The sequence below is a fragment of the Phoxinus phoxinus genome (assembly GCF_949152265.1).
Source record: "Phoxinus phoxinus genome assembly, chromosome: 13".
Classification (NCBI taxonomy): Eukaryota; Metazoa; Chordata; class Actinopteri; order Cypriniformes; family Leuciscidae; genus Phoxinus; species Phoxinus phoxinus.
Genome location: NC_136888.1, coordinates 66,498 through 77,500, shown reverse-complemented (window position 1 = coordinate 77,500; position 11,003 = coordinate 66,498). Strand labels below are relative to the sequence as shown.

Here is an 11,003-nt window from a genome sequence, read left to right as displayed (position 1 = left end):
CCACACACAACGTCACCACACACACCGTCACCACACACACCGTCACCACACACACCGTCACCACACACACAGTCACCACACACCGTCACCACACAACGTCACCACACACACCGTCACCACACACACCGTCACCACACACACCGTCACCACACACACCGTCACCACACACACCGTCACCACACACACAGTCACCACACAACGTCACCACACACACCGTCACCACACACACCGTCACCACACACACCATCACCACACACACCGTCACCACACACACCGTCACCACACACACCGTCACCACACACAACGTCACCACACACAACGTCACCACACACAACGTCACCACACACACCGTCACCACACACACCGTCACCACACACACCGTCACCACACACAACGTCACCACACACACCGTCACCACACACACCGTCACCACACACACCGTCACCACACACACCGTCACCACACACACCGTCACCACACACACCGTCACCACACACACCGTCAACACACACCGTCACCACACACAACGTCACCACACACACAGTCACCACACACCGTCACCACACAACGTCACCACACACACCGTCACCACACACACCGCCACCACACACACCAACACCACACACACCGTCACCACACACACAGTCACCACACAACGTCACCACACACACCGTCACCACACACACCGTCACCACACACAACGTCACCACACACAACGTCACCACACACACCGTCACCACAAACACCGTCACCACACACAACGTCACCACACACACAGTCACCACACACCGTCACCACACACACCGTCACCACACACACCGTCACCACACACACCGTCACCACACACAAAGTCACCACACACAAAGTCACCACACACAAAGTCACCACACACAAAGTCACCACACACAACGTCACCACACACACAGTCACCACACAACGTCACCACACACACCGTCACCGCACACACCGTCACCACACACACAGTCACCACACAACGTCACCACAGACACAGTCACCACACACACCGTCACCACACACACAGTCACCACACAACGTCACCACACACACCGTCACCACACACACAGTCACCACACACACCGTCACCACACACACCGTCACCACACACACCGTCACCACACACACCGTCACCACACACACCGTCACCACACACACCGTCACCACACACACCGTCACCACACACACAGTCACCACACAACGTCACCACACACACCGTCACCACACACACCGTCACCACACACACCATCACCACACACACCGTCACCACACACACCGTCACCACACACACCGTCACCACACACAACGTCACCACACACAACGTCACCACACACACCGTCACCACACACACCGTCACCACACACACCGTCACCACACACACCGTCACCACACACACCGTCACCACACACACCGTCACCACACACACCGTCACCACACACACCGTCACCACACACACCGTCACCACACACACCGTCACCACACACAACGTCACCACACACACAGTCACCACACACCGTCACCACACAACGTCACCACACACACCGTCACCACACACACCGCCACCACACACACCGTCACCACACACACCGTCACCACACACACAGTCACCACACAACGTCACCACACACACCGTCACCACACACACCGTCACCACACACAACGTCACCACACACACCGTCACCACAAACACCGTCACCACACACAACGTCACCACACACACAGTCACCACACACCGTCACCACACACACCGTCACCACACACACCGTCACCACACACACCGTCACCACACACAAAGTCACCACACACAAAGTCACCACACACAAAGTCACCACACACAAAGTCACCACACACAACGTCACCACACACACAGTCACCACACAACGTCACCACACACACCGTCACCACACACACCGTCACCACACACACAGTCACCACACAACGTCACCACAGACACAGTCACCACACACACCGTCACCACACACACAGTCACCACACAACGTCACCACACACAACGTCACCACACACACAGTCACCACACACCGTCACCACACACACCGTCACCACACACACCGTCACCACACACACCGTCACCACACACACCGTCACCACACACACCGTCACCACACACACCGTCACCACACACACTGTCACCACACACAACGTCACCACACACACCGTCACCACACACACCGTCACCACACACAACGTCACCACACACTAGAGCCAAACACACACCGTCACCACATACTAGAGCCAAACACACACCGTCACCACACACACCGTCACCACACACACCGTCACCGTCACCACACACACCGTCACCACACACACCGTCACCACACACACCGTCACCGTCACCACACACACCGTCACCGTCACCACACACACCGTCACCACACACAACGTCACCACACACACAGTCACCACACAACGTCACCACACACACCGTCACCACACACACCGTCACCACACACACAGTCACCACACAACGTCACCACAGACACAGTCACCACACACACCGTCACCACACACACAGTCACCACACAACGTCACCACACACACCGTCACCACACACACAGTCACCACACACCGTCACCACACACACCGTCACCACACACACCGTCACCACACACACCGTCACCACACACACCGTCACCACACACACCGTCACCACACACACTGTCACCACACACAACGTCACCACACACACCGTCACCACACACAACGTCACTACACACTAGAGCCAAACACACACCGTCACCACATACTAGAGCCAAACACACACCGTCACCACACACACCGTCACCACACACACCGTCACCACACACACCGTCACCACACACACCGTCACCACACAACGTCACCACACACACCGTCACCACACACACCGTCACCACACACAAGGTCGCCACACACACCGTCACCACACACACCGTCACCACACACCGTCACCACACACACACCACACACACGGTCACCACACACAACGTCACCACACACACCGTCACCACACACACACCACACACACGGTCACCACACACAACGTCACCACACACACCGTCACCACACACACCGTCACCACACACTAGAGCCAAATACACACCGTCACCACACACACCGTCACCACACACACCGTCACCACACACACCGTCACCACACACCGTCACCACACACACCGTCACCACACACACCGCCACCACACACACCGTCACCACACACACCGTCACCACACACACAACGTCACCACACACACCGACACCACACACACCGCCACCACACACACCGTCACCACACACACCGTCACCACACACAACGTCACCACACACACCGTCACCGTCACCACACACACCGTCACCACACACACCGTCACCACACACACCGTCACCACACACACCGTCACCACACACAACGTCACCACACACACCGTCACCACACACACAACGTCACCACACACACCGTCACCACACACACCGTCACCACACACAACGTCACCACACACAACGTCACCACACACACCGTCACCACACACACCGTCACCACACACACAACGTCACCACACACACCGTCACCACAGACACCGTCACCACACACACCGTCACCACACACACCGTCACCACACACACCGTCACCACACACACAGTCACCACACACACCGTCACCACACACACCGTCACCACACACACCGTCACCACACACAACGTCACCACACACACCGTCACCACACACACCGTCACCACACACACCGTCACCACACACACCGTCACCACACACACCGTCACCACACACACCGTCACCACACACACCGTCACCACACACAACGTCACCACACACTAGAGCCAAACACACACCATCACCATATACTAGAGCCAAACACACACCGTCACCACACACACCGTCACCACACACACCGTCACCACACACACCGTCACCGTCACCACACACACCGTCACCACACACACCGTCACTACACACACCGTCACCACACACACCGTCACCACACACACCATCACCACACACACCGTGACCACACACAACGTCACCACACACAACGTCACCACACACTAGAGCCAAACACACACCGTCACCACACACACAGTCACCACACAACGTCACCACACACACCGTCACCGTCACCACACACACCGTCACCACACACAAGGTCGCCACACACACCGTCACCACACACACCGTCACCACACACACCGCCACCACACACAACGTCACCACACACACCGTCACCACACACACCGTCACCACACACACCGTCACCACACACACCGTCACCACACACTAGAGCCAAATACACACCGTCACCACACACACCGTCACCACACACACCGTCACCACACACCGTCACCACACACACCGTCACCACACACACCGTCACCACACACACAACGTCACCACACACACCGTCACCACACACAACGTCACCACACACACCGTCACCACACACACCGTCACCACACACACCGTCACCACACACACCATCACCACACACACCGTCACCACACACACCGTCACCACACACAACGTCACCACACACAACGTCACCACACACACAACGTCACCACACACACCGTCACCACACACACAACGTCACCACACACACCGTCACCACACACAACGTCACCACACACACCGTCACCACACACACAACGTCACCACACACACCGTCACCACACACACAGTCACCACACACCGTCACCACACACCGTCACCACACACGTCACCACACACACCGTCACCACACACACAACGTCACCACACACACCGTCACCACACACACACCGTCACCACACACACAACGTCACCACACACACAACGTCACCACACACACCGTCACCACACACACCGTCACCACACACACCGTCACCACACACACCGTCACCACACACACCGTCACCACACACACAGTCACCACACACCGTCACCACACACACCGTCACCACACACACAGTCACCACACACCGTCACCACACACACCGTCACCACACACACCGTCACCACACACACCGTCACCACACACAACGTCACCACACACACCGTCACCACACACACCGTCACCACACACACCGTCACCACACACACCGTCACCACACACACTGTCACCACACACAACGTCACCACACACACCGTCACCACACACACCGTCACCACACACAACGTCACCACACACTAGAGCCAAACACACACCGTCACCACATACTAGAGCCAAACACACACCGTCACCACACACACCGTCACCACACACACCGTCACCGTCACCACACACACCGTCACCACACACACCGTCACCACACACAACTTCACCACACACACCGTCACCACACACACCGTCACCACACACAACGTCACCACACACTAGAGCCAAACACACACCGTCACCACACACACCGTCACCACACACACAACGTCACCACACACACCGTCACCACACACACAACGTCACCACACACACCGTCACCACACACACAACGTCACCACACACACAACGTCACCACACACAACGTCACCACACACACCGTCACCACACACACCGTCACCACACACACAACGTCACCACACACACCGTCACCACACACACAGTCACCACACACCGTCACCACACACACCGTCACCACACACACCGTCACCACACACACCGTCACCACACACACCGTCACCACACACACCGTCACCACACACACCGTCACCACACACACCGTCACCACACACAACGTCACCACACACACCGTCACCACACACACCGTCACCACACACAACATCACCACACACTAGAGCCAAACACACACCGTCACCACATACTAGAGCCAAACACACACCGTCACCACACACACCGTCACCACACACAACGTCACCACACACTAGAGCCAAACACACACCGTCACCACATACTAGAGCCAAACACACACCGTCACCACACACACCGTCACCACACACACCGTCACCACACACACCGTCACCGTCACCACACACACCGTCACCGTCACCGTCACTACACACACCGTCACCACACACACCGTCACCACACACAACGTCACCACACACAACGTCACCACACACAACGTCACCACACACACCGTCACCACACACACCGTCACCACACACACCGTCACCACACACTAGAGCCAAACACACACCGTCACCACACACACAGTCACCACACAACGTCACCACACACACCGTCACCGTCACCACACACACCGTCACCGTCACCACACACACCGTCACCACACACACGGTCACCACACACAACGTCACCACACACACCGTCACCACACACACCGTCACCACACACACCGTCACCACACACACGGTCACCACACACAACGTCACCACACACACCGTCACCACACACACCGTCACCACACACTAGAGCCAAATACACACCGTCACCACACACACCGTCACCACACACACCGTCACCACACACCGTCACCACACACACCGTCACCACACACACCGTCACCACACACACAACGTCACCACACACACCGTCACCACACACAACGTCACCACACACACCGTCACCACACACACCGTCACCACACACACCGTCACCACACACACCGTCACCACACACACCGTCACCACACACAACGTCACCACACACAACGTCACCACACACAACGTCACCACACACACAACGTCACCACACACACCGTCACCACACACACAACGTCACCACACACACCGTCACCACACACAACGTCACCACACACACCGTCACCACACACACAACGTCACCACACACACCGTCACCACACACACAGTCACCACACACACAGTCACCACACACCGTCACCACACACACCGTCACCACACACGTCACCACACACACCGTCACCACACACACAACGTCACCACACACACCGTCACCACACACACACCGTCACCACACACACAACGTCACCACACACACAACGTCACCACACACACAACGTCACCACACACACCGTCACCACACACACCGTCACCACACACACCGTCACCACACACACCGTCACCACACACACCGTCACCACACACACCGTCACCACACACACAGTCACCACACACCGTCACCACACACACCGTCACCACACACACAGTCACCACACACCGTCACCACACACACCGTCACCACACACACCGTCACCACACACACCGTCACCACACACAACGTCACCACACACACCGTCACCACACACACCGTCACCACACACACCGTCACCACACACACCGTCACCACACACACTGTCACCACACACAACGTCACCACACACACCGTCACCACACACACCGTCACCACACACAACGTCACCACACACTAGAGCCAAACACACACCGTCACCACATACTAGAGCCAAACACACACCGTCACCACACACACCGTCACCACACACACCAATCACAACACACACACTAGAGCCAAACACACACACTAGAGCCAAACACACAAACTAGAGCCAAACACACACACTAGAGCCAAACACACACCAATCACAACACACACACTAGAGCCAAACACACACACTAGAGCCAAACACACACACTAGAGCCAAACACACACACTAGAGCCAAACACACACACTAGAGCCAAACACACACACTAGAGCCAAACACTCACCGTCACCGCACACTAGAGCCAAACACACACCAATCACAACACACACACTAGAGCCAAACACACACACTAGCGCCAAACACACACCAATCACAACACACTAGAGACAAACACACACACTAGAGACAAACACACACACTAGCGCCAAACACACACCAATCACCACACACAGGCACGGCCACACCATAGACCTTATTCACAGCAGCTCCATCTTATCTTTGATTATTAATGGGAATGAAAGCGAGGCTGTGAGGACAGACATGCATCTCTTCAATGGGCTGTACTGCTAGTTCATGTGTGTTTGGATTGTACTGCTCATGAAACACTGGAAAAATATCTTTCCAAGAAATTTCAGTTGACAAAAAACTCCTGACAACATAAGCTGTGGAAAAGTGTAAGTAATTTAGGAGCTTTATACAGCTTTATACAGCAGATGCCACTGGAAACACGGCCAGTCTATCCCTCAGCCTCACTGCCACACCGGCCATGCACTGCTCTGAATAAGCTCTACTGGGCAGTGACATACTTTACATCTCGTGATGTTTGCTGCTTCAGTTGTTGTGTTGATTTACCTTGACTCTAGATTATTGTTATCAGATACATTGTGAATAACTGCAAAAAGCTTCATTGGCCAAAACAATTAACTTTATCCCCAAAACCCAAACTTCACTGTTTTTTGGGATCATTTCACTAATCATACTGGCACGTGGAAAGTGTGAACGCGTACTTTCATTCAGTAATTAGTAATCATTCTGACTGGATTATAAGAGCAGACTGGTTGCAATAAAAGGAGGGAAGAAGTGCTTCCAATCATTGTGTTCTTGTGTTACCAATAATTCCCTCCAAAGAAAGACATGCAGCCGTCATTGATTTGCATCAGAATGGCCTCACATGCAAGGAAATTGCTGCAAATAATATTGCACATTAATGAACCACTTACTGGATCACCAAGAACTTCAGGGAGAGAGAAAAAAAAGTTATACACTTTTGTTTTTGCCCCCATTTTTCATGAGCTGAACTCAAAGATCTAAGACTTTTTCTATGAACACAAAAGGAATATTTCTCTCAAATATTGTTCAGAAATCTATGTTAGTGAGCACTTCTCCTCTGCCGAGATACACCTCACAGGTGTGGCATATCAAGATGCTGATTAGACAGCAGGATTATTTCACAGGTGTGCCTTAGGCTGTCCACAATAAAAGCCCACTCTAACATGTGCAGTTTCATCACACAGCACAATGCCACAGATGTCGTGAGTTCTGAGGGAGCGTGTGGTCGGCGTGCTGACTGCAGGAGTGTCCACCAGAGCTGTTGCCCGGGAACTGAATGTACATTTCTCTACCATGTTGCTCATGATAATGCACGGCCCCATGTTGCAGCTGATAATGCACGGCCCCATGTTGCTCATGATAATGCACGGCCCCATGTTGCTCATGATAATGCACGGCCCCATGTTGCTCATGATAATGCACGGCCCCATGTTGCACATGATAACGCACAGCCCCATGTTGCTCATGATAATGCACGGCCCCATGTTGAGCCAAACACACACACTAGAGCCAAACACACACCAATCACAACACACACACTAGAGCCAAACACACACACTAGAGCCAAACACACACACTAGAGCCAAACACACACACTAGAGCCAAACACTCACCGTCACCGCACAAACCGTCAAACATGATAACGCACGGCCCCATGTTGCTCATGATAATGCACGGCCCCATGTTGCTCATGATATTGCACGGCCCCATGTTGCTCATGATAATGCACGGCCCCATGTTGCTCATGATAACGCACGGCCCCATGTTGCTCATGATAATGCACGGCCCCATGTTGCTCATGATAACGCACGGCCCCATGTTGCTCATGATAATGCACGGCCCCATGTTGCTCATGATAACGCACGGCCCCATGTTGCTCATGATAACGCACGGCCCCATGTTGCTCATGATAACGCACGGCCCCATGTTGCACATGATAATGCACGGCCCCATGTTGCACATGATAATGCACGGCCCCATGTTGCAGCTGATAATGCACGGCCCCATGTTGCAGCTGATAATGCACGGCCCCATGTTGCAGCTGATAATGCACGGCCCCATGTTGCTCATGATAATGCACGGCCCCATGTTGCTCATGATAATGCACGGCCCCATGTTGCTCATGATAACGCACGGCCCCATGTTGCACATGATAATGCACGGCCCCATGTTGCACATGATAATGCACGGCCCCATGTTGCAGCTGATAATGCACGGCCCCATGTTGCAGCTGATAATGCACGGCCCCATGTTGCAGCTGATAATGCACGGCCCCATGTTGCTCATGATAATGCACGGCCCCATGTTGCTCATGATAATGCACGGCCCCATGTTGCTCATGATAATGCACGGCCCCATGTTGCAGCTGATAATGCACGGCCCCATGTTGCTCATGATAACGCACGGCCCCATGTTGCTCATGATAACGCACGGCCCCATGTTGCACATGATAATGCACGGCCCCATGTTGCTCATGATAATGCACGGCCCCATGTTGCTCATGATAATGCACGGCCCCATGTTGCAGCTGATAATGCACGGCCCCATGTTGCACATGATAATGCACGGCCCCATGTTGCTCATGATATTGCACGGCCCCATGTTGCTCATGATAATGCACGGCCCCATGTTGCTCATGATAACGCACGGCCCCATGTTGCTCATGATAACGCACGGCCCCATGTTGCAGCTGATAATGCACGGCCCCATGTTGCTCATGATAATGCACGGCCCCATGTTGCTCATGATAATGCACGGCCCCATGTTGCTCATGATAATGCACGGCCCCATGTTGCTCATGATAATGTACGGCCCCATGTTGCACATGATAATGCACGGCCCCATGTTGCACATGATAATGCACGGCCCCATGTTGCTCATAATAATGCACGGCCCCATGTTGCTCATGATAATGTACGGCCCCATGTTGCTCATGATAATGTACGGCCCCATGTTGCACATGATAATGCACGGCCCCATGTTGCTCATAATAATGCACGGCCCCATGTTGCTCATGATAACGCACGGCCCCATGTTGCTCATGATAATGCACGGCCCCATGTTGCTCATGATAATGCACGGCCCCATGTTGCTCATGATAATGCACGGCCCCATGTTGCTCATGATATTGCACGGCCCCATGTTGCTCATGATAATGCACGGCCCCATGTTGCTCATGATAACGCACGGCCCCATGTTGCTCATGATAACGCACGGCCCCATGTTGCAGCTGATAATGCACGGCCCCATGTTGCTCATGATAATGCACGGCCCCATGTTGCTCATGATAACGCACGGCCCCATGTTGCTCATGATAATGCACGGCCCCA

General features: G+C 54.3%; 1 protein-coding gene across 3 annotated transcripts in view; it reads right to left on the bottom strand.

The window, feature by feature from the left end:
- unc79 (unc-79 homolog, NALCN channel complex subunit) overlaps positions 1 to 11,003 on the bottom strand; it is a 139,285-nt gene that overhangs the window by 96,141 nt on the left and 32,141 nt on the right. The gene's annotated exons all lie outside the window — the stretch shown is intronic.